General features: G+C 42.9%; 3 pseudogenes; 1 reads left to right on the top strand and 2 right to left on the bottom strand.

Annotated features, from left to right (window-relative positions):
- Positions 1-8,874: 8,874 nt before the first annotated feature.
- LOC134936867 (5S ribosomal RNA) lies at positions 8,875-8,993 on the bottom strand (annotated as a pseudogene).
- A 6,589-nt stretch (positions 8,994-15,582) lies between these two features.
- LOC134936855 (5S ribosomal RNA) lies at positions 15,583-15,701 on the bottom strand (annotated as a pseudogene).
- Positions 15,702-19,694: 3,993 nt separating this feature from the next.
- Positions 19,695-19,813, top strand: LOC134939202 (5S ribosomal RNA; annotated as a pseudogene).
- The last annotated feature ends 239 nt before the right edge of the window (positions 19,814-20,052 follow it).

The following is a 20,052-nucleotide window of genomic DNA, read 5'->3' as shown; positions in this document are numbered from 1 at the left end:
AGGTGTTTGTGTCGGCCACTTGGGTCGCTTAGCTTAGTCACACAGCTACCTCATTGCGCCTCTTTTTTCTTTGCATCATGTGCTGTTTGGGGACTATTTTTTTGAAGTGCCATCCTGTCTGACACTGCAGTGCCACTCCTAGATGGGCCAGGTGTTTGTGTCGGCCACTTGGGTCGCTTAGCTTAGTCACACAGCTACCTCATTGCTCCTCTTTTTTTCTTTGCATCATGTGCTGTTTGGGGACTATTTTTTTAATCTGCCATCCTGTCTGACACTGCAGTGCCACTCCTAGATGGGCCAGGTGTTTGTGTCGGCCACTTGGGTCGCTTAGCTTAGTCACACAGCTACCTCATTGCGCCTCTTTTTTTCTTTGCATCATGTGCTGTTTGGGGACAATTTTTTTAATCTGCCATCCTGTCTGACACTGCAGTGCCACTCCTAGATGGGCCAAGTGTTTGTGTCGGCCACTTGGGTCGCTTAGCTTAGTTATCCAGCGACCTCGGTGCAAATTTTAGGACTAAAAATAATATTGTGAGGTGTGAGGTGTTCAGAATAGACTGGAAATGAGTGTAAATTATGGTTATTGAGGTTAATAATACTATGGGATCAAAATGACCCCCAAATTCTATGATTTAAGCTGTTTTTGATGTTTTTTTGTAAATAACACCCGAATCCAAAACACACCCGAATCCGACCAAAAATTTTCAGGGAGATTTTGCCAAAACGCGTCCGAATCCAAAACACGGCCGCAGAACCGAATCCAAAACCAAGACACAAAACCCGAAAAATTTCCGGTGCACATCACTAGTATATACATGTGTGCATTATACACAGGTGCAGCAGTATATATACATGTGGACATTATAAACAGGTGCAGCAGTATACATACATGTGGCCATTATACACAGGTGCAGCAGTATATATACATGTGGACATTATACACAGGTGCAGCAGTATATACTGGTGGAAATTTGGTGAGTTTTGATCAGAGATGTGCAGAAAAGGTATAGAGACCTGTTATAGACTTTTTGCTCCATGGTTTTGACTATAAAATTTATTAGAATAATACAAAGATATTTATAATATATTCTTTGAATTCTTTAGATACTTTATATAGTCAAAACTCTGGTTTTATCGTTAGTACGACAGGAAAAGCTCTGCCTCACCCCACCTCACGCCACTGCGTTTAGCATCCCGATGGACAGGATGCCGGTGGTCATGTGACCAATGCCGGATTCCCGACATCACTCGGGAAGCTGTCACCGGAAGACAGCCAACATCCCGAAGGTAAGTATCGGCGTCACCATTAGGTTTAGGCCCAGGAGGACAGGGTTAGGGTTAGGCTAAAGAGAAAGGTTAGGTTCAGGCTCTAGGGGTGGATAGCCGTAGCTGCTGCCCCCTGAGGGTTAGCCCTAGCTGCCTCTCCCAAGGTATAGCCCTAGCCGCAACCCCCTGGAGGGTTAGGATTAGGCTAGGGTGGGTGGTGAAAATACTCACCACCTCCGATGTCGGGATCTTCAATGTCGGCATGCCGGTGTCAGTCATCTGACCACGGGCATCCCGTCAACTGGGATATCATACCGAACCCCCTAACAGTGACTGTGCACAGACACATAGAGCGGGTATTTATCATTACTCCAATTTGTTCACCTAATAAAGTGGAGACCTAAAACACTCTCCCTAAAATGTATTAACGTTTTTGGATTCATCTAACATCCTGCCTAAACAGATTTACCATTGTGTTCTATACAGACTTTCTGATAATAACCCATGCAACTAGACGCATATGTATTTTGCAATCTTGTGGCCACAGATAATATTGTTTTATATATTTGATATTAATTGTTTAGTATAACCTACATTTACTGCATGCAACTCGACAATCTACCCTACCCCACAAGCTCGCTGCCTAGGTGTCATAATTACAAAGATACATAGTTGGTAAAGTTGAAAAAAGACAAAATGTCCATAGAGTTCAACCTGTACTATATTATTTAGATGCTGTAACCTTGGATATTTCTATCAATTAGGAATTTATCTGAACCATTTTTAAACTTATTTAGTGAGTCCACCATCTCTGGTGGAGAATTACAAATCCAACCTGCTCTTACTGTGAAGAACCCTTTCATCCGTTGTGTATGAAAAAAATGTTCTTATAACCTCAGGGGGTGTCCTGTGTAGCATTTTTTTCCTGTGTAGCATTCATCCTTGACTCTGAACTGTCCTTTGTTCCACACATTCAACCTGTCTCTATATCATGTTACATGCATCCAAAAAAACATATCCAAAATACGACCATATCTTACACAAAACACTGCAAAAACTCTAATCCATGCACTCATTATTATCTCCCACATTGATTATTATTGCAATAGTCTCTTTACTGGTCTTCCCAAGAAAAGACTCTCACCACTACAAGCAAGACGTTCATCTTCTGCTGATCCACTCTGTCAGTCCCTTCATTGGTTGCCCATATTCTACCGTATTCAATTTAAAATACTTTTACTCACATATTAAGCTATTAACCAAACTACACCAACATATATCTCTTCACTTATTTCAAAATATCTCCCAACTCAACCTCTCCACTCTGCACAAGACCTGCGTCTCTCATCTGCACGAATTACTCTCTCCCATCCACAATTGCAAGACTTTCTTCGGGCAGCAAACACCCTATGGAATGCCCTCCCACGCACAATAAGACTCTCCTCTAGCCTCCAAACTTTCAAGCGTTCCCTGAAAACTCATCTCTTCAGGCAAGCCTATCAAATTACTGAACTGCCCACATGGCCTTCAGAAGCATTCATATCTAATTACATTCCATCAGGACTGTCTCTACTATCTGGTGGGACCACTATGCTATAGATAGTGCCTATCCTTATGTATCCTTCCTCATTCCCTATAGATTGTAAGCTTGCAAGCAGGGCCTTCCTACCTCTATGTCTGTCTTTTATTACCCAGTTTGTCTTTGTTGTTTCCCATTGTAAAGCACAACGGAATATGCTACGCAATATAAGAAAATGTAAATAAATAAATAATGTGGTATTAATAGTCCAGGGTAACCTACATTTACTGCATGTGATATTAATAGTCCAGTGTAACGTACATTTATTGCATGTGATATTAATAGTCCAGTGTAACTTACATTTGCTGCATGTGATATTAATGAAAAGTATTCATGTTTTTTTTTTTTAATTAATAAATATTTTTAAGATTTTCCAAACCAGCAGCTGTTTCTGGTTCGTTCACATTGCCATTTTATAGTTTCCATTGTTTGTAGAAGCCCAGATCTACATTGTGGGAGCAGCTCTGCCAATCTTGTGGTTGGAGGAATAAGCTCCCACTTTTTTTTCTGATTCCTGGGAACAATGGGGGTCATGCCGAGTTGATCACTAGCTGCCGTTGTTAGCAGCACAGCGATCAGGCTAAAAATTGGCATTTCTGCGCATGCGTACGGGCCGCAGTGCGCACGCGCGACGTACTTTCACAAAAAACTATGCAGTTTTACACAAGGCCGAGTGACTCTTTTCCGTCGCTCTGTTGATCGGTGAGTGATTGACAGGAAGTGGGTGTTTCTGGGTTGTAACTGACCGTTTTCCGGGAGTGTGCTAAAAAACGCAGGCGTGTCAGGTAAAAACGCAGGTGTGCCTGGGGAAACGGGGGAGTGGCTGGCCAAACGCAGGGCGTGTTTATGACGTCAAAGCAGGAACTAAACAGACTGAAGTGATCGCAAGGAAAGAGTAGGTCTGTAGCTACTCTGAAACTGCTTGACAAAATTTCAGCACTGTTCTGCTAACCTTTTGGTCGCACTTCTGCTAACCTTAGATACACTTCCTGAGGGCGGCGGCTTAATGTTTGCACAGCTGCTAAAAGCAGCAAGCGAGCGATCAACTCGGAATGAGGGCCAATGTGATTATCAGTGCTGCTATATGTCATATATACCATACAGAAAGTCGACACTGTCATAATGTCAACATTTCCAATAGGGTTAAGGTTATAGTATTAGATTTAGTTTTAGGATCAGAGATAGAAATAGAATTAAAAACATACAGTAGTGTTAAAAATTCAACAACGTTGATATTACATCAGTGTCGACATGTTAAATGTCTACATGGTTAATGTCATCATCATGAACATGCCACCATGTTCAATGTTGATATTACGATCATGTTGACATTCTCATTCTGGCATAATGAATGCCGACAAGATATTCTGCACCCCCATGATCATGTACATATACACTGAGATGATACAATTTAATTGACATCAAAACATTCTTTCTGATAAATATGTATGACAAAACTCAGCAAGTGGGAAAGAGCAAACTTTACCAGTAAACATTTTATGGATGGACAAATGAATATGTAACATACTTTTACATTCATTTTAGTAACTATATCATCTTGTTTTGGAAATTCTGAAGATCAGACATTTAGAAAATATTTGAAGACAATTCCTTGGAGCCTTTCAATAATAACATTACCAATTGAAATTACCAATTTCATCTAGAAATTCAACTCAATCATGTCAATAGATTTTTATGTAACCTGAAACTAGAGCAATCTGTTACTTCATTTTATTGTCGAAGGTCTCTCATTATAAATGACGTACGCAAAAAGCAGCCACCGCTGCCTGTGTATACTGAGAAAATAGGATGCCAGACTCCTAACTGATAACCTATAAACATTTTCACAGTAGGTCTGGACATTCTTGCTGGCTGTGTTTTGGGCCCTACACAAAGGCGATATGCCGCCGAGCTGCCCGACGGCAGATACGGCCGATGGGAGACCCGGCGGCAGGGCAGGAAGTGACGGGGGGAGTGAAGTTTCTTCACTCCCCCCATAACCTGGCCCCATAGCAATGCATGGTAATATGGATGAGATTGTCCATATTGGCCTGCATGTATAAGCGACCCGGCACCAACGATGAACGACTAATTGGAGCCATTCATTTTAGTCCCTAACATGAAATAATTGAGAAGAACCTGTCTCTAATGCTGGGTACACAGGGCACACTAGAAGATATATCTACTAGAGATAAATGGATTCAGACAGGGCATCCCTGGAATTATATGGCAGACATACTGTATAGACATAGGTGTGTTTGGAAAATCTAGTGTTCTCCGGCAGTTGCCAGAGAAAATGAAGTAGGAGATGTTGCCATGTCACGTTCCGCTAGATTATGATTCTGTCTCTTCTGAGCACCTCTGGACTTATACAGCAGATAGGCAACACCCCTGGACTTATACAGCAGATAGGCAACACCCCTGGACTTATACAGCAGATAGGCAACACCCCTGGACTTATACAGCAGAAAGGCAACACCCCTGCACTTATACAGCATAGGCAGCACCCCTGGAGAATTACACAGCACAGTAGACAGGCAACAGTACCCCTAGACTTAAACTGCAGTGGGGCAGCACCCCTGGACTGATACGGCAGAGGGGCAGCACCCCATATAGGGCAGCACCCCTGGAATGATGTGGCAGACAAAGAAAAGATGTGCAAGATGTAATTGTCCTTGGGCCCTCCCACCTACCCTTAACAAACCAATCATTTCAGCAACAGGGTCTGCCACACGACTGTGGCTGAAATTATTGGTTTGTTTGGGCCCCCACAAGCAAAGAAGCAATTAATCTCTCCTTGCACAAACTGGCTCTACAGAGGCAAGATGTCGTCCTCATCCTCCGATTCCTCACCCCCTTCATTGTTTACATCCTCATCTTCATCATCACAGAAAATTAATTCCACACGAAAAGGTGGATTTTTTGGTATTTTGCCCAGGCATGACAATGGGCTTTTTCATCCCATGGCCAACAACTGTCTTCACTGGTGCCTTATTCAAACAAACAACATCACCATCAGAATCCTGATCGTCAACTTCCTCCTCAGCGCCAGCTACACCAATATCCTCCTCATCCTGGTGTACTTCTACAGTGACATCCTCAATCTCAATATCAGCAACTGGACTGGCAGTGCTCCTCCCAGCACTTGCAGATGGTGGTAGAAGCCTCCTCTTCCCATAGGGTGTTGTGAAGGTCAGGCCTAGACATCACAACCGCAGACCCACTTGGACAATCCTAGGGAATTTGTGATATCTCTGAACGCACAGTTATTTCCTCAAGTTTTCGAGAAGGAGTAGGGCTTTCAGCTTCATGAGAAGCTGAACCACCAGTCATGAACCTTTCCTTGCCACATACAGGACAGGGCCATAGAGTTCCTTTATTTTTACAGCACTCCTTTAATTTTTCCAGTATACAGGACAGGGCCGCAGCGTTCCTTTATTTCTCTGACGTCCTAGTGGATGCCTGGTACTCCGTAAGGACCATGGGGAATAGACGGGCTCCGCAGGAGACTGGGCACTCTAAAGAAAAGATTAGGTAGTACATCTGGTGTGCACTGGCTCCTCCCTCTATGCCCCTCCTCCAGACCTCAGTTAGAATCTGTGCCCGGCCAGAGCTGGTTGCACACTAGGGGCTCTCCTGAGCTTCCTAGAAAGAAAAGTATTTGTTAGGTTTTTTATTTTCAGTGAGATCTGCTGGCAACAGACTCACTGCTATGTGGGACTTAGGGGAGAGAAGCAAACCTACCTGCTTGCAGCTAGCTTGTGCTTCTAGGCTACTGGACACCATTAGCTCCAGAGGGATCGAACACAGGGCCCGACCTCGATCGTCCGTTCCCGGAGCCGCGCCGCCGTCCCCCTTGCAGAGCCAGAAGACGGAAGAAACCGGAGGAAATCGGCGGCTGAAGACTTCGGTCTTCATTAAGGTAGCGCACAGCACTGCAGCTGTGCGCCATTGCTCCCTATGCACACCACACACTCCGGTCACTGATGGGTGCAGGGCGCTGGGGGGGGGGGCGCCCTAGGCAGCAATTAGAGTACCTTACATGGCAAAAAGCACATAATACAGTCTAATAAACTGTATATGTGCATAATCCCCCGCCATAAAAGTATATAAAAAAGCGGGAGAAGTCCGCCGAGAAGGGGGCGGGGCTATCTCCCTCAGCACACCGGCGCCATTTTCTCTTCACAGCTCCACTGGAAGACAGCTCCCCAGGCTCTCCCCTGCAGTTTCCAGGCTCAAAGGGTAAAAAAGAGAGGGGGGGCACTAAATTTAGGCGCAAACTGAGTATATTAAGCAGCTATAGGGAAAATTCACTTTTGTTAGTGTAAATCCCTGTTTATATAGCGCTGTGATGTGTGCTGGCATACTCTCTCTCTGTCTCCCCATAGGACTTTGTGGGGTCCTGTCCTCAGTCAGAGCATTCCCTGTGTGTGTGTGCGGTGTGTCAGTACGGCTGTGTCGACATGTTTGATGAGGACGCTTACGTGGAGGCGGAGCAGGTGCCGATAAGTGTGATGTCGCCCCCTGCGGGGCCGACACCTGAGTGGATGGATATGTGGAAGGTATTAACCGACAGTGTCAACTCCTTACATAAAAGGTTCGATGACGCAGCTTTGGGACAGCCGGCATCTCAGCCCGCGCCTGCCCAGGCATCTCAGAGGCCGTCAGGGGCTCAAAAACGCCCGCTACCTCAGATGGCAGACACAGATGTCGACACGGAGTCTGACTCCAGTGTCAACGAGGATGAGACAAATATACAATCCACTAGGGCCATCCTATGCATGATTACGGCAATGAAAAATGTGTTGCACATTTCTGACATTAACCCGGTTACCATAAAAAAGGGTATTATGTTTGGGGAGAAAAAGCAGCCAGTGACTTTTCCCCCATCTGATGAGTTAAACGAATTGTGTGAAGAAGCGTGGGGTTCACCAGATAAGAAACTAGTAATTTCTAAGCGGTTACTAATGGCGTACCCTTTCCCGCCAACGGATAGGTTACGCTGGGAGACATCCCCTAAGGTGGACAAGGCGCTCACACGCTTATCAAAAAAGGTGGCACTGCCGTCTCAGGATACGGCCGCCTTAAAGGAGCCTGCAGATAGAAAGCAGGAGGCTATCCTGAAGTCTGTGTATACACACTCAGGTACTATACTGAGACCTGCTATTGCTTCAGCATGGATGTGCAGTGCTGCAGCAGCGTGGTCTGATTCCCTGTCTGATAACATTGATTCCCTTCCGGAAGCCCAGGGCGATCCGGCACCGGATTTATTAAATAGGAATGATAATGGAATTAGGAAAAAGAAACCAAATTTGGACAGTATGTTACCCTTAACAAATAAGGGAGAGAAGCGGCAAAATTAGCCCTTTTAGTAATAAGTATATAAATATATACGTATAAATGTTATGCTGTCCTAATTGGTGGTGCACCCAGAGCCAGAAAGTATGCAAACTTTGAAAAATGGGAAGAAAAAAGAAGGCTCTTGTGTGGGCGCACTCTTGTAGAAGAAGTAAATTTGATATAATAATTGAGATGGAATATTTAAAACATAACTTTTATTGACATTCTTATGATATAGAGTTCTTCCCTGAGATCTGTCCTTCAAAATGCAAGATAGAAAGCATCTTTGTAAATAAAATGTTCTGGTCTCTTATTGGTAAAGAGTGTGTGGAAGGGTTGTAGACATTAAATGGTCATACCCCCATTCCCCTTGACCAGTACAGAATTGCTGTATTAATGGAACCACAGGGTGGTCAAGACACAATGATATATAGGGCTATGCTCTTTGGCTATAAGAGATTAGGGTAATGATCAGAAGTCACTCCTCTAAAAGCGATACAGAGAATTAGCATACACATATCAAGATTCTAGAAAATGAAAAATAGAAAATAATGAACATCACGAAAACAGTGCCAATGACCATTATATTTTAAACACCGAGATGGGAAAATAGGATTTAGAGATTGCTGAATAGAAAAAATTGGTGATACTGCTGTTGGTGTTGATATCGCATAAGTGAGGAAAATCCTGCTCTACAACACCAGGTATTCGCAGGTGGTCTCCCTTCCTGATACTGACCTGGCCCAACGCTGTTTAGCTTCCAAGATCAGACGAGATCGGGCGCTGGCAGCGTGGTATGGTAGTAGAGAATTTTATGTGAACACCAATGAGAGTGCACCTATTTAAGAATGCTGAAATTTTAGAGAGACCGACAGTAAAGTGATAGAGAAAGAATCGTGGAAATATGTGGATCTGCTTTCCACGTTAGACCCGATTCCAAAATTCCCACTCACGTGGTGCAATGTTCCGGGAATCGTGAATGAGAGTCCACGAAATTGGTGATCTCGGGAAGATGAGGTTGTCAGGATTGGCACTGTTGATTGCAATCAAAGAAATCCCTGACTGCTACGTATGTTGTGGTTTGTCCAAACAAATAATTAATAGTAATGGATACTAGATGCAAAAAATGGATATGAAGTCACACTAGTAGCAAAATTGTTTGAATCTAGAATAGAGGTTTAGAATCTATCAAATTACATACTGAAATGTCAAATCCAACATAACTGACAAATATGAGAGGTATGCTATTCATATTCATATGTCAGTTGCTGAGGAGACAGAAGCGAGAAGAAGAAACATTTGAATCCAAAATAACAGGCAAAATTGATATGTATCTGTTAATCATGTGCATTAACTAATGAATCTTAGGATATTTGCCGCTTGACCTCAGAAAAGGTGCTAAGTGCTTGATAAATCTGAGAGGTATATGCTATTCATGTTCATATATCAATTGCTGAGGAGACAGAAGTAAAAAGCAAGAAGAAAAAACATTGAAGAATAACAAGCAAAAGTAATAGGTATATGTTAATCATATGCATTAACTAATGAATCTTTGGATATTTGCAGCTTAACCTCAGACAAGATGCTAAATGCTTGGTATGCTATAAGGACCCCTGAAAAGTTGCCACCGTGATACACATTGAATGTGGAATAATTCAGGCAGTTCTGCCTGGGTTTGCAGTGGAAGTTGCTATCCGTGGCATACAGCCACAAGATAGTGGGGCTTACGGTCTCACCAGGGAGATGAGAGAGCCATGGAGAGCAAGCAGATAAATGAGGCTGATGCCAAGATGAGGTTGTGTCGACGAGACCCCTTTGCTGGATGCGGAAAACGCGTTTCGCCCTAAGGCTTGTTCACTTCCGGGTTCCGTATGGTCCGGTGTGGGGAGCGGGCTTTTATGTCAGCAGAAGGTCAGACTGACCAATCAGGAGGTGTCGGATGACAGTTGTAATTACTGCCCGTGTGAGCGGTTGCTAAGAGACCGCGGTAGCGACGCTATGACGACAAATCCGGAGGACTGAAGGTAATCAAAAATCGCGAGATCGCGGACGCCATTTTGGATGTGGGAATAATGTGACATAAGTTGATGGCACATACTCGGGTTAATAGAATTAAATTGCTTGGCTGTAAAGTAAGGTGGCAATATGATAGAAATGAGATACAACATGAATCTAGGAGAAATATAAGACTTGACAGGGGGATAGAGGTTGTTAGAGTGAGAAAGGTATGTCTGAGACGAGCAAAAGGGAGCGGAGGGTTGGATATAGGTGATTAAAAGATCGCGATATCGTGGACGCCATCTTGGAAGTGGGAATGATGTGACTTGAAAAAATTGGCACTTGTTGCTGTTATAGTGAATATTAAACAGAACTTGATAAGGAGGATAGCGGTTTGTTGATGTGGGCAAAATAGACCAAATGCATTGAAATGGATGGGTGGATAGATGAAAGGCATGCCTGGATTATTGTTGGAACGGCAATAGGGAAAGGGGGAAGTGTGTGGGGGAATAGGATAAAAGATGTGGGTACCTAGAAGGAAGGGGGAATGGAACAGGTGTGGTGATGGGAGGGGAGAGGGGGAGGTATGGAAAGGGGCTGGTAAGATGGAGAGTGGTGACAGTGAACAGGAGTGGGGTGGACTGGGAGTGAGGATGGATGATGGAAAGGAGGAAGTAGGTGGGGGAAAATGGGAGAAATGGAGGGATGAATGGGGTGGTAGGGGAGAGAAATGAAATGTTGGGGGCGGGGGGGGGGGGAGGGGGGGAGGGGGTTTAGGGGGGTGTTTGGGTTTGAGAGGAGGGGAAGGTGAAAGGTGGGAAAGAAGGGATGGAGAATAATTAGTTGGGAGCTAGTGTGTTATGCGGGGGGTGTTAATGGTTGGGGGTGGTGGGGATGGGTGGACTGTTGTTAGTGAAAAGCGGGGGAGGGAAAAAGTAGTGCATGTAGAGACAAGGGGGGTTGGGAAATATTAGGGGTTGTGCTGGAGGACCTGGGGTGAGGATGAAGCAGTGGGGGGGAAATGGTGGGTAGTGAATGATTGTGAAGAATTGCTGAGAAGGAGATGTGACATAGTGTCAGCGTATCCATTGTTGGTACATTGAAAGGTAACCATATATACATGCGATTGCACAAAAGGGCAAATATGCATGTGTGAGGGTAAACTATTAAAATCAAAAAAATTTAAATGTTGTTATTTATCTAAAAATATATAAATGACAAGTGAAAAACAGGTGAGACATTTTTTACAGAAAAACTCCATAATTGATGGTTTCATTAAGACCGAAAGGTTTCAGGCTGTTTAGACGAAAGATCCATTCACTCTCCTTTTTGAATAGTTCTTTGGTTATATCTCCTCCCCGTATTCCAAGATGTATCCGATCTAAGCAGAAGGTCTTGAAACCTTTGATGGATCCTTTGTGGACAGAATTGAAATGTCTCGCTACTGATGTAAGCTGTTTCATTCGTTTGAGATCTCTGGAGGCATTGCGGATGTTTCCCAGGTGTTCTAATATTCTTTCCTTCCATTTGCGTGTAGTCATGCCTACATACTTTAGATTACACTCACAAGTTATGCAATATATCACAGCCTGCGTATTACAGTTAAAAAAGTGTTGTAACTTGCCTAACTGGTCAAACCTGTCAGTGACCGTGTTGGTTTGCAGGATCTGAGGGCATGATTTGCAATGTCCGCAAGGGAAGGAACCTGTGATAGAAGGTTTTTTTGTGTTTGAGGAAATCAGATGGCTGTGCACTAGATGGTCTTTCATATTTTTTGATCTGCGCCAGCTCATTTGTAGTGGAGAGTCAAAAAGAGGTGCCAAATCTGGGTCCAGTTGTAAGATGGGAAGATGTCTGGTTATAGCTCCCTTCAGCTTCCTCCATTCAGGACAGAAAGTCCCAATGAAGCGAATGGTATCTTCCTGCTCAGTACTCTTGCATTTCTTTCCAAAAATCAAATTCTCTCTCTTGGTTGCTGCAGTGGCAGTGTATGCCCGTTTGAGTGAGCGTCTGCTGTAGCCTCTATCCAGGAGACGGTTAGTGAGTTCCAAACTCTTGGTTTTGAAAGTAGAGTCTTCTGAGCAGTTACGTCTCAGGCGTAAATATTCCCCTTTGGGGATGTTTTCCACGGTGGGCGGAAAATGAGAGCTTGTTTGGTGAAGGAGACTGTTAGTTGCAGTCTCCTTACGAAATAATTCCGTTTCTAGGAAGCCTGCATGGGATTTGTAGATACTAAGATCTAAGAATGGTACCCTTACAGGGCTGATGAAATGAGTCAGGGTAATGTTAAGATCATTTTGATTGAGGATCTGAATGAACTCCATGAGCAGGCTCTTATTTCCATTCCAAATCAAGAAGACATCATCGATGTATCTCAACCACAGTATTATATGTGTGGTATATTTTTCATTACGGGTGTTGAACACGTGGAAGTGCTCCCACCACCCTAGAAAGAGATTTGCATATGTAGGTGCACATGCTGCACCCATAGCAGTTCCCCTAATTTGTAAGAAAAATTGGTCTTGAAAAACGAAATAATTTTTGGAGAGAACAAAAGTGAGTAACTGTAAAAGAAAATCAGAGAAGTCATTGGTGCCAATTTGGTCTAAAAAGAATTTGACTGCTGACAAACCTTGATGATGGTTGATGCTAGAGTAAAGTGCCTCAACATCTAAGGTCACTAGAAGAAAGTCATTCTCAAAATGGATGTCGTGAATTTTTCGCAATAGATCGGCAGTGTCTTGTAAATAAGATGGTAAGTCAAGGACAAAATCACGTAGGTGTAAATCCAAAAATCGACTCGGCTGCTCCAAAAGGCCTCCATTGCCCGACATTATCGGTCTGCCAGGTGGCTGCTGGGTGTCTTTATGAATCTTCGGCAGAAGATAGAAAGTTGGAGTTCTCGGATTTTGGACAGTCAGATATGCTGCTTCTTGTTTTGTGATGGTTCCCTGTGTGGCAGCCTCTTGTATCAAAGAGGTATAGGCTTTTTGGAACCTTTTGGTGGGGTCGTTGAGAAGTTTTTGATAACAAAGGGGGTTGAACAATTGTCTATGTGCTTCCGTGATATACATTTGTAACGGCCATAGAACAATGTTGCCACCCTTGTCCGAAGGTTTTATAATTACGTCTCGCCATGTTTCCATCTCACGTAATGCTTTCCTTTCTTGGAAGTTGAGATTTCTAGATGGATATTGATGGGCAGTTTTGATTCGGACGTAAATATCGTCAAATTCTTTTGACACCCTGTTGAGAAAAACCCTAATTTCCGGGCTGGTGTTATCGGGTGGGAAAAATGAGGACTTGGGTTTACATTTGGGTCGGCAGGGAATGCTGTCTTGTATGTTTGATTCCAATAATAGGTCCTCCAGGGCTTGGACTGCTTGAAGATCATCAGGGGATAAATCTGTACTACTATCACTATCTTGTGTTGCACGGTGTTTTGCAAAAAACTTTTTTAGAAGGAGTTTTCTGCCAAATAATCTGAGATCTTTCTCCCAGGAGAATCTGTTGAATGATCTAGAGGGTGAGAAAGAAAGGCCTTTGGCCAAAACATCCATATGTACAGGTGAAAGAGGTCTATCAGATAGATTGATGACCTGTAAGGAGGGTGAAGTCGGGTGGGTTATCGCAAGGTCTTCCTCTGTCGGGCCGGATACCGGGTGGTCTTCGATGTATCCCAATCGGGGTTGCGTCTGTCGCCTCTTCTTTCCCCCCCGCCGGGTTTTCCTTGATTTTTGTCCCGACCTCTTTGTTTCGAACCCTGGCCTAAAAAACGTGGAGAAAAATCTCCTTCTCCCTGATAGAATCTGGCGTTGTCTGAAGTCTCACTGGATGAATCTCCACTATTAGAGGATTCGAATTCTGAAAAAGTCGGGTCGTCCCTCTGTCTTCGATTCCTGCTCTGGGGTATGGGATTCCACCTGAAAATGTCCCCACGTGAGAAATCTCGTTTGTCCCTGATAAATTTATTCCGCTTCCGATCTACTATTGTTTGTTCATAAAGTTTTAATTCTTTTTGATGTTTCTCAAAAGCTGTCTGAAAAGACAAATCTTTTTCCCAAATTTCCAAGTTATGACCCAATTCATCTATTTCTTTTTCCACTTGATCTATGAGTAGTGTGTCATGTTTGACCAAAAGATGTAATAATTCGTGGGAGCACTTCAAGAGTGCTGCCTCCCACTCGGTCTTCAAATTCTCCGTAGCAAGTGGAAAAGAGGGGAATATTTTGGGTCTTAACCCTCGGGGCACGATCTTGTGTTTAATGTAATTTTGTAATGTGGTGACGTCCCACGATAGGCGAGTCCTTTTCTGCAAACTTTTTTGTAATCTTGTGAAAGTAGTCTTCCAATCAGAGTCAATGGGGGATTCTTCAAAGTTTTCTGAGAAGGGATCACCAAAAGTCTCCGGGTTTTGTCGTTTTGTTAGCTCCGCTTTAAGTGAAAAAGTGGTCATAATAAAGGCCTACTAACGTAAAGAAATGAAAGAGAATGTTACTGCTAAAATAGACAGATCCGGGAAGGAAGAAGTTATCATAGAGTAAGGTAGTAATGAAAGTCCGTGCCAAAGGATCAGAGACTGTTTTTGCAACAGTAGAAGATACTATACGGAAGCCCAGGGCGATCCGGCACCGGATTTATTAAATAGGAATGATAATGGAATTAGGAAAAAGAAACCAAATTTGGACAGTATGTTACCCTTAACAAATAAGGGAGAGAAGCGGCAAAATTAGCCCTTTTAGTAATAAGTATATAAATATATACGTATAAATGTTATGCTGTCCTAATTGGTGGTGCACCCAGAGCCAGAAAGTATGCAAACTTTGAAAAATGGGAAGAAAAAAGAAGGCTCTTGTGTGGGCGCACTCTTGTAGAAGAAGTAAATTTGATATAATAATTGAGATGGAATATTTAAAACATAACTTTTATTGACATTCTTATGATATAGAGTTCTTCCCTGAGATCTGTCCTTCAAAATGCAAGATAGAAAGCATCTTTGTAAATAAAATGTTCTGGTCTCTTATTGGTAAAGAGTGTGTGGAAGGGTTGTAGACATTAAATGGTCATACCCCCATTCCCCTTGACCAGTACAGAATTGCTGTATTAATGGAACCACAGGGTGGTCAAGACACAATGATATATAGGGCTATGCTCTTTGGCTATAAGAGATTAGGGTAATGATCAGAAGTCACTCCTCTAAAAGCGATACAGAGAATTAGCATACACATATCAAGATTCTAGAAAATGAAAAATAGAAAATAATGAACATCACGAAAACAGTGCCAATGACCATTATATTTTAAACACCGAGATGGGAAAATAGGATTTAGAGATTGCTGAATAGAAAAAATTGGTGATACTGCTGTTGGTGTTGATATCGCATAAGTGAGGAAAATCCTGCTCTACAACACCAGGTATTCGCAGGTGGTCTCCCTTCCTGATACTGACCTGGCCCAACGCTGTTTAGCTTCCAAGATCAGACGAGATCGGGCGCTGGCAGCGTGGTATGGTAGTAGAGAATTTTATGTGAACACCAATGAGAGTGCACCTATTTAAGAATGCTGAAATTTTAGAGAGACCGACAGTAAAGTGATAGAGAAAGAATTGTGGAAATATGTGGATCTGCTTTCCACGTTAGACCCGATTCCAAAATTCCCACTCACGTGGTGCAATGTTCCGGGAATCGTGAATGAGAGTCCACGAAATTGGTGATCTCGGGAAGATGAGGTTGTCAGGATTGGCACTGTTGATTGCAATCAAAGAAATCCCTGACTGCTACGTATGTTGTGGTTTGTCCAAACAAATAATTAATAGTAATGGATACTAGATGCAAAAAATGGATATGAAGTCACACTAGTAGCAAAATTGTTTGAATCTAGAATAGAGGTTTAGAATCTATCAAATTACATACTGAAATGTCAAATCCAACATAACTGACAAATATGAGAGGTATGCTATTCATATTCATATGTCAGTTGCTGAGGAGACAGAAGCGAGAAGAAGAAACATTTGAATCCAAAATAACAGGCAAAATTGATATGTATCTGTTAATCATGTGCATTAACTAATGAATCTTAGGATATTTGCCGCTTGACCTCAGACAAGGTGCTAAGTGCTTGATAAATCTGAGAGGTATATGCTATTCATGTTCATATATCAATTGCTGAGGAGACAGAAGTAAAAAGCAAGAAGAAAAAACATTGAAGAATAACAAGCAAAAGTAATAGGTATATGTTAATCATATGCATTAACTAATGAATCTTTGGATATTTGCAGCTTAACCTCAGACAAGATGCTAAATGCTTGGTATGCTATAAGGACCCCTGAAAAGTTGCCACCGTGATACACATTGAATGTGGAATAATTCAGGCAGTTCTGCCTGGGTTTGCAGTGGAAGTTGCTATCCGTGGCATACAGCCACAAGATAGTGGGGCTTACGGTTTCACCAGGGAGATGAGAGAGCCATGGAGAGCAAGCAGATAAATGAGGCTGATGCCAAGATGAGGTTGTGTCGACGAGACCCCTTTGCTGGATGCGGAAAACGCGTTTCGCCCTAAGGCTTGTTCACTTCCGGGTTCTGTATGGTCCGGTGTGGGGAGCGGGCTTTTATGTCAGCAGAAGGTCAGACTGACCAATCAGGAGGTGTCGGATGACAGTTGTAATTACTGCCCGTGTGAGCGGTTGCTAAGAGACCGCGGTAGCGACGCTATGACGACAAATCCGGAGGACTGAAGGTAATCAAAAATCGCGAGATCGCGGACGCCATTTTGGATGTGGGAATAATGTGACATAAGTTGATGGCACATACTCGGGTTAATAGAATTAAATTGCTTGGCTGTAAAGTAAGGTGGCAATATGATAGAAATGAGATACAACATGAATCTAGGAGAAATATAAGACTTGACAGGGGGATAGAGGTTGTTAGAGTGAGAAAGGTATGTCTGAGACGAGCAAAAGGGAGCGGAGGGTTGGATATAGGTGATTAAAAGATCGCGATATCGTGGACGCCATCTTGGAAGTGGGAATGATGTGACTTGAAAAAATTGGCACTTGTTGCTGTTATAGTGAATATTAAACAGAACTTGATAAGGAGGATAGCGGTTTGTTGATGTTGGCAAAATAGACCAAATGCATTGAAATGGATGGGTGGATAGATGAAAGGCATGCCTGGATTATTGTTGGAACGGCAATAGGGAAAGGGGGAAGTGTGTGGGGGAATAGGATAAAAGATGTGGGTACCTAGAAGGAAGGGGGAATGGAACAGGTGTGGTGATGGGAGGGGAGAGGGGGAGGTATGGAAAGGGGCTGGTAAGATGGAGAGTGGTGACAGTGAACAGGAGTGGGGTGGACTGGGAGTGAGGATGGATGATGGAAAGGAGGAAGTAGGTGGGGGAAAATGGGAGAAATGGAGGGATGAATGGGGTGGTAGGGGAGAGAAATGAAATGTTGGGGGCGGGGGGGGAGGGGGTTTTGGGGGGTGTTTGGGTTTGAGAGGAGGGGAAGGTGAAAGGTGGGAAAGAAGGGATGGAGAATAATTAGTTGGGAGCTAGTGTGTTATGCGGGGGGTGTTAATGGTTGGGGGTGGTGGGGATGGGTGGACTGTTGTTAGTGAAAAGCGGGGGAGGGAAAAAGTAGTGCATGTAGAGACAAGGGGGGTTGGGAAATATTAGGGGGTGTGCTGGAGGACCTGGGGTGAGGATGAAGCAGTGGGGGGGAAATGGTGGGTAGTGAATGATTGTGAAGAATTGCTGAGAAGGAGATGTGACATAGTGTCAGCGTATCCATTGTTGGTACATTGAAAGGTAACCATATATACATGCGATTGCACAAAAGGGCAAATATGCATGTGTGAGGGTAAACTATTAAAATCAAAAAAATTTAAATGTTGTTATTTATCTAAAAATATATAAATGACAAGTGAAAAACAGGTGAGACATTTTTTACAGAAAAACTCCATAATTGATGGTTTCATTAAGACCGAAAGGTTTCAGGCTGTTTAGACGAAAGATCCATTCACTCTCCTTTTTGAATAGTTCTTTGGTTATGTCTCCTCCCCGTATTCCAAGATGTATCCGATCTAAGCAGAAGGTCTTGAAACCTTTGATGGATCCTTTGTGGACAGAATTGAAATGTCTCGCTACTGATGTAAGCTGTTTCATTCGTTTGAGATCTCTGGAGGCATTGCGGATGTTTCCCAGGTGTTCTAATATTCTTTCCTTCCATTTGCGTGTAGTCATGCCTACATACTTTAGATTACACTCACAAGTTATGCAATATATCACAGCCTGCGTATTACAGTTAAAAAAGTGTTGTAACTTGACCAACTGGTCAAACCTGTCAGTGACCGTGTTGGTTTGCAGGATCTGAGGGCATGATTTGCAATGTCCGCAAGGGAAGGAACCTGTGATAGAAGGTTTTTTTGTGTTTGAGGAAATCAGATGGCTGTGCACTAGATGGTCTTTCATATTTTTTGATCTGCGCCATGCGTTTTCCGCATCCAGCAAAGGGGTCTCGTCGACACAACCTCATCTTGGCATCAGCCTCATTTATCTGCTTGCTCTCCATGGCTCTCTCATCTCCCTGGTGAAACCGTAAGCCCCACTATCTTGTGGCTGTATGCCACGGATAGCAACTTCCACTGCAAACCCAGGCAGAACTGCCTGAATTATTCCACATTCAATGTGTATCACGGTGGCAACTTTTCAGGGGTCCTTATAGCATTCCAAGCATTTAGCATCTTGTCTGAGGTTAAGCTGCAAATATCCAAAGATTCATTAGTTAATGCATATGATTAACATATACCTATTACTTTTGCTTGTTATTCTTCAATGTTTTTTCTTCTTGCTTTTTACTTCTGTCTCCTCAGCAATTGATATATGAACATGAATAGCATATACCTCTCAGATTTATCAAGCACTTAGCACCTTGTCTGAGGTCAAGCGGCAAATATCCTAAGATTCATTAGTTAATGCACATGATTAACAGATACATATCAATTTTGCCTGTTATTTTGGATTCAAATGTTTCTTCTTCTCGCTTCTGTCTCCTCAGCAACTGACATATGAATATGAATAGCATACCTCTCATATTTGTCAGTTATGTTGGATTTGACATTTCAGTATGTAATTTGATAGATTCTAAACCTCTATTCTAGATTCAAACAATTTTGCTACTAGTGTGACTTCATATCCATTTTTTGCATCTAGTATCCATTACTATTAATTATTTGTTTGGACAAACCACAACATACGTAGCAGTCAGGGATTTCTTTGATTGCAATCAACAGTGCCAATCCTGACAACCTCATCTTCCCGAGATCACCAATTTCGTGGACTCTCATTCACGATTCCCGGAACATTGCACCACGTGAGTGGGAATTTTGGAATCGGGTCTAACGTGGAAAGCAGATCCACATATTTCCACGATTCTTTCTCTATCACTTTACTGTCGGTCTCTCTAAAATTTCAGCATTCTTAAATAGGTGCACTCTCATTGGTGTTCACATAAAATTCTCTACTACCATACCACGCTGCCAGCGCCCGATCTCGTCTGATCTTGGAAGCTAAACAGCGTTGGGCCAGGTCAGTATCAGGAAGGGAGACCACCTGCGAATACCTGGTGTTGTAGAGCAGGATTTTCCTCACTTATGCGATATCAACACCAACAGCAGTATCACCAATTTTTTTTATTCAGCAATCTCTAAATCCTATTTTCCCATCTCGGTGTTTAAAATATAATGGTCATTGGCACTGTTTTCGTGATGTTCATTATTTTCTATTTTTCATTTTCTAGAATCTTGATATGTGTATGCTAATTCTCTGTATCGCTTTTAGAGGAGTGACTTCTGATCATTACCCTAATCTCTTATA

Source organism: Pseudophryne corroboree, chromosome 6 (assembly GCF_028390025.1).
Source record: "Pseudophryne corroboree isolate aPseCor3 chromosome 6, aPseCor3.hap2, whole genome shotgun sequence".
NCBI lineage: Eukaryota > Metazoa > Chordata > Amphibia > Anura > Myobatrachidae > Pseudophryne > Pseudophryne corroboree.
The sequence above is the reverse complement of the archived record's forward strand: the minus strand, read 5'-3'. Positions and strand labels throughout refer to the sequence as shown.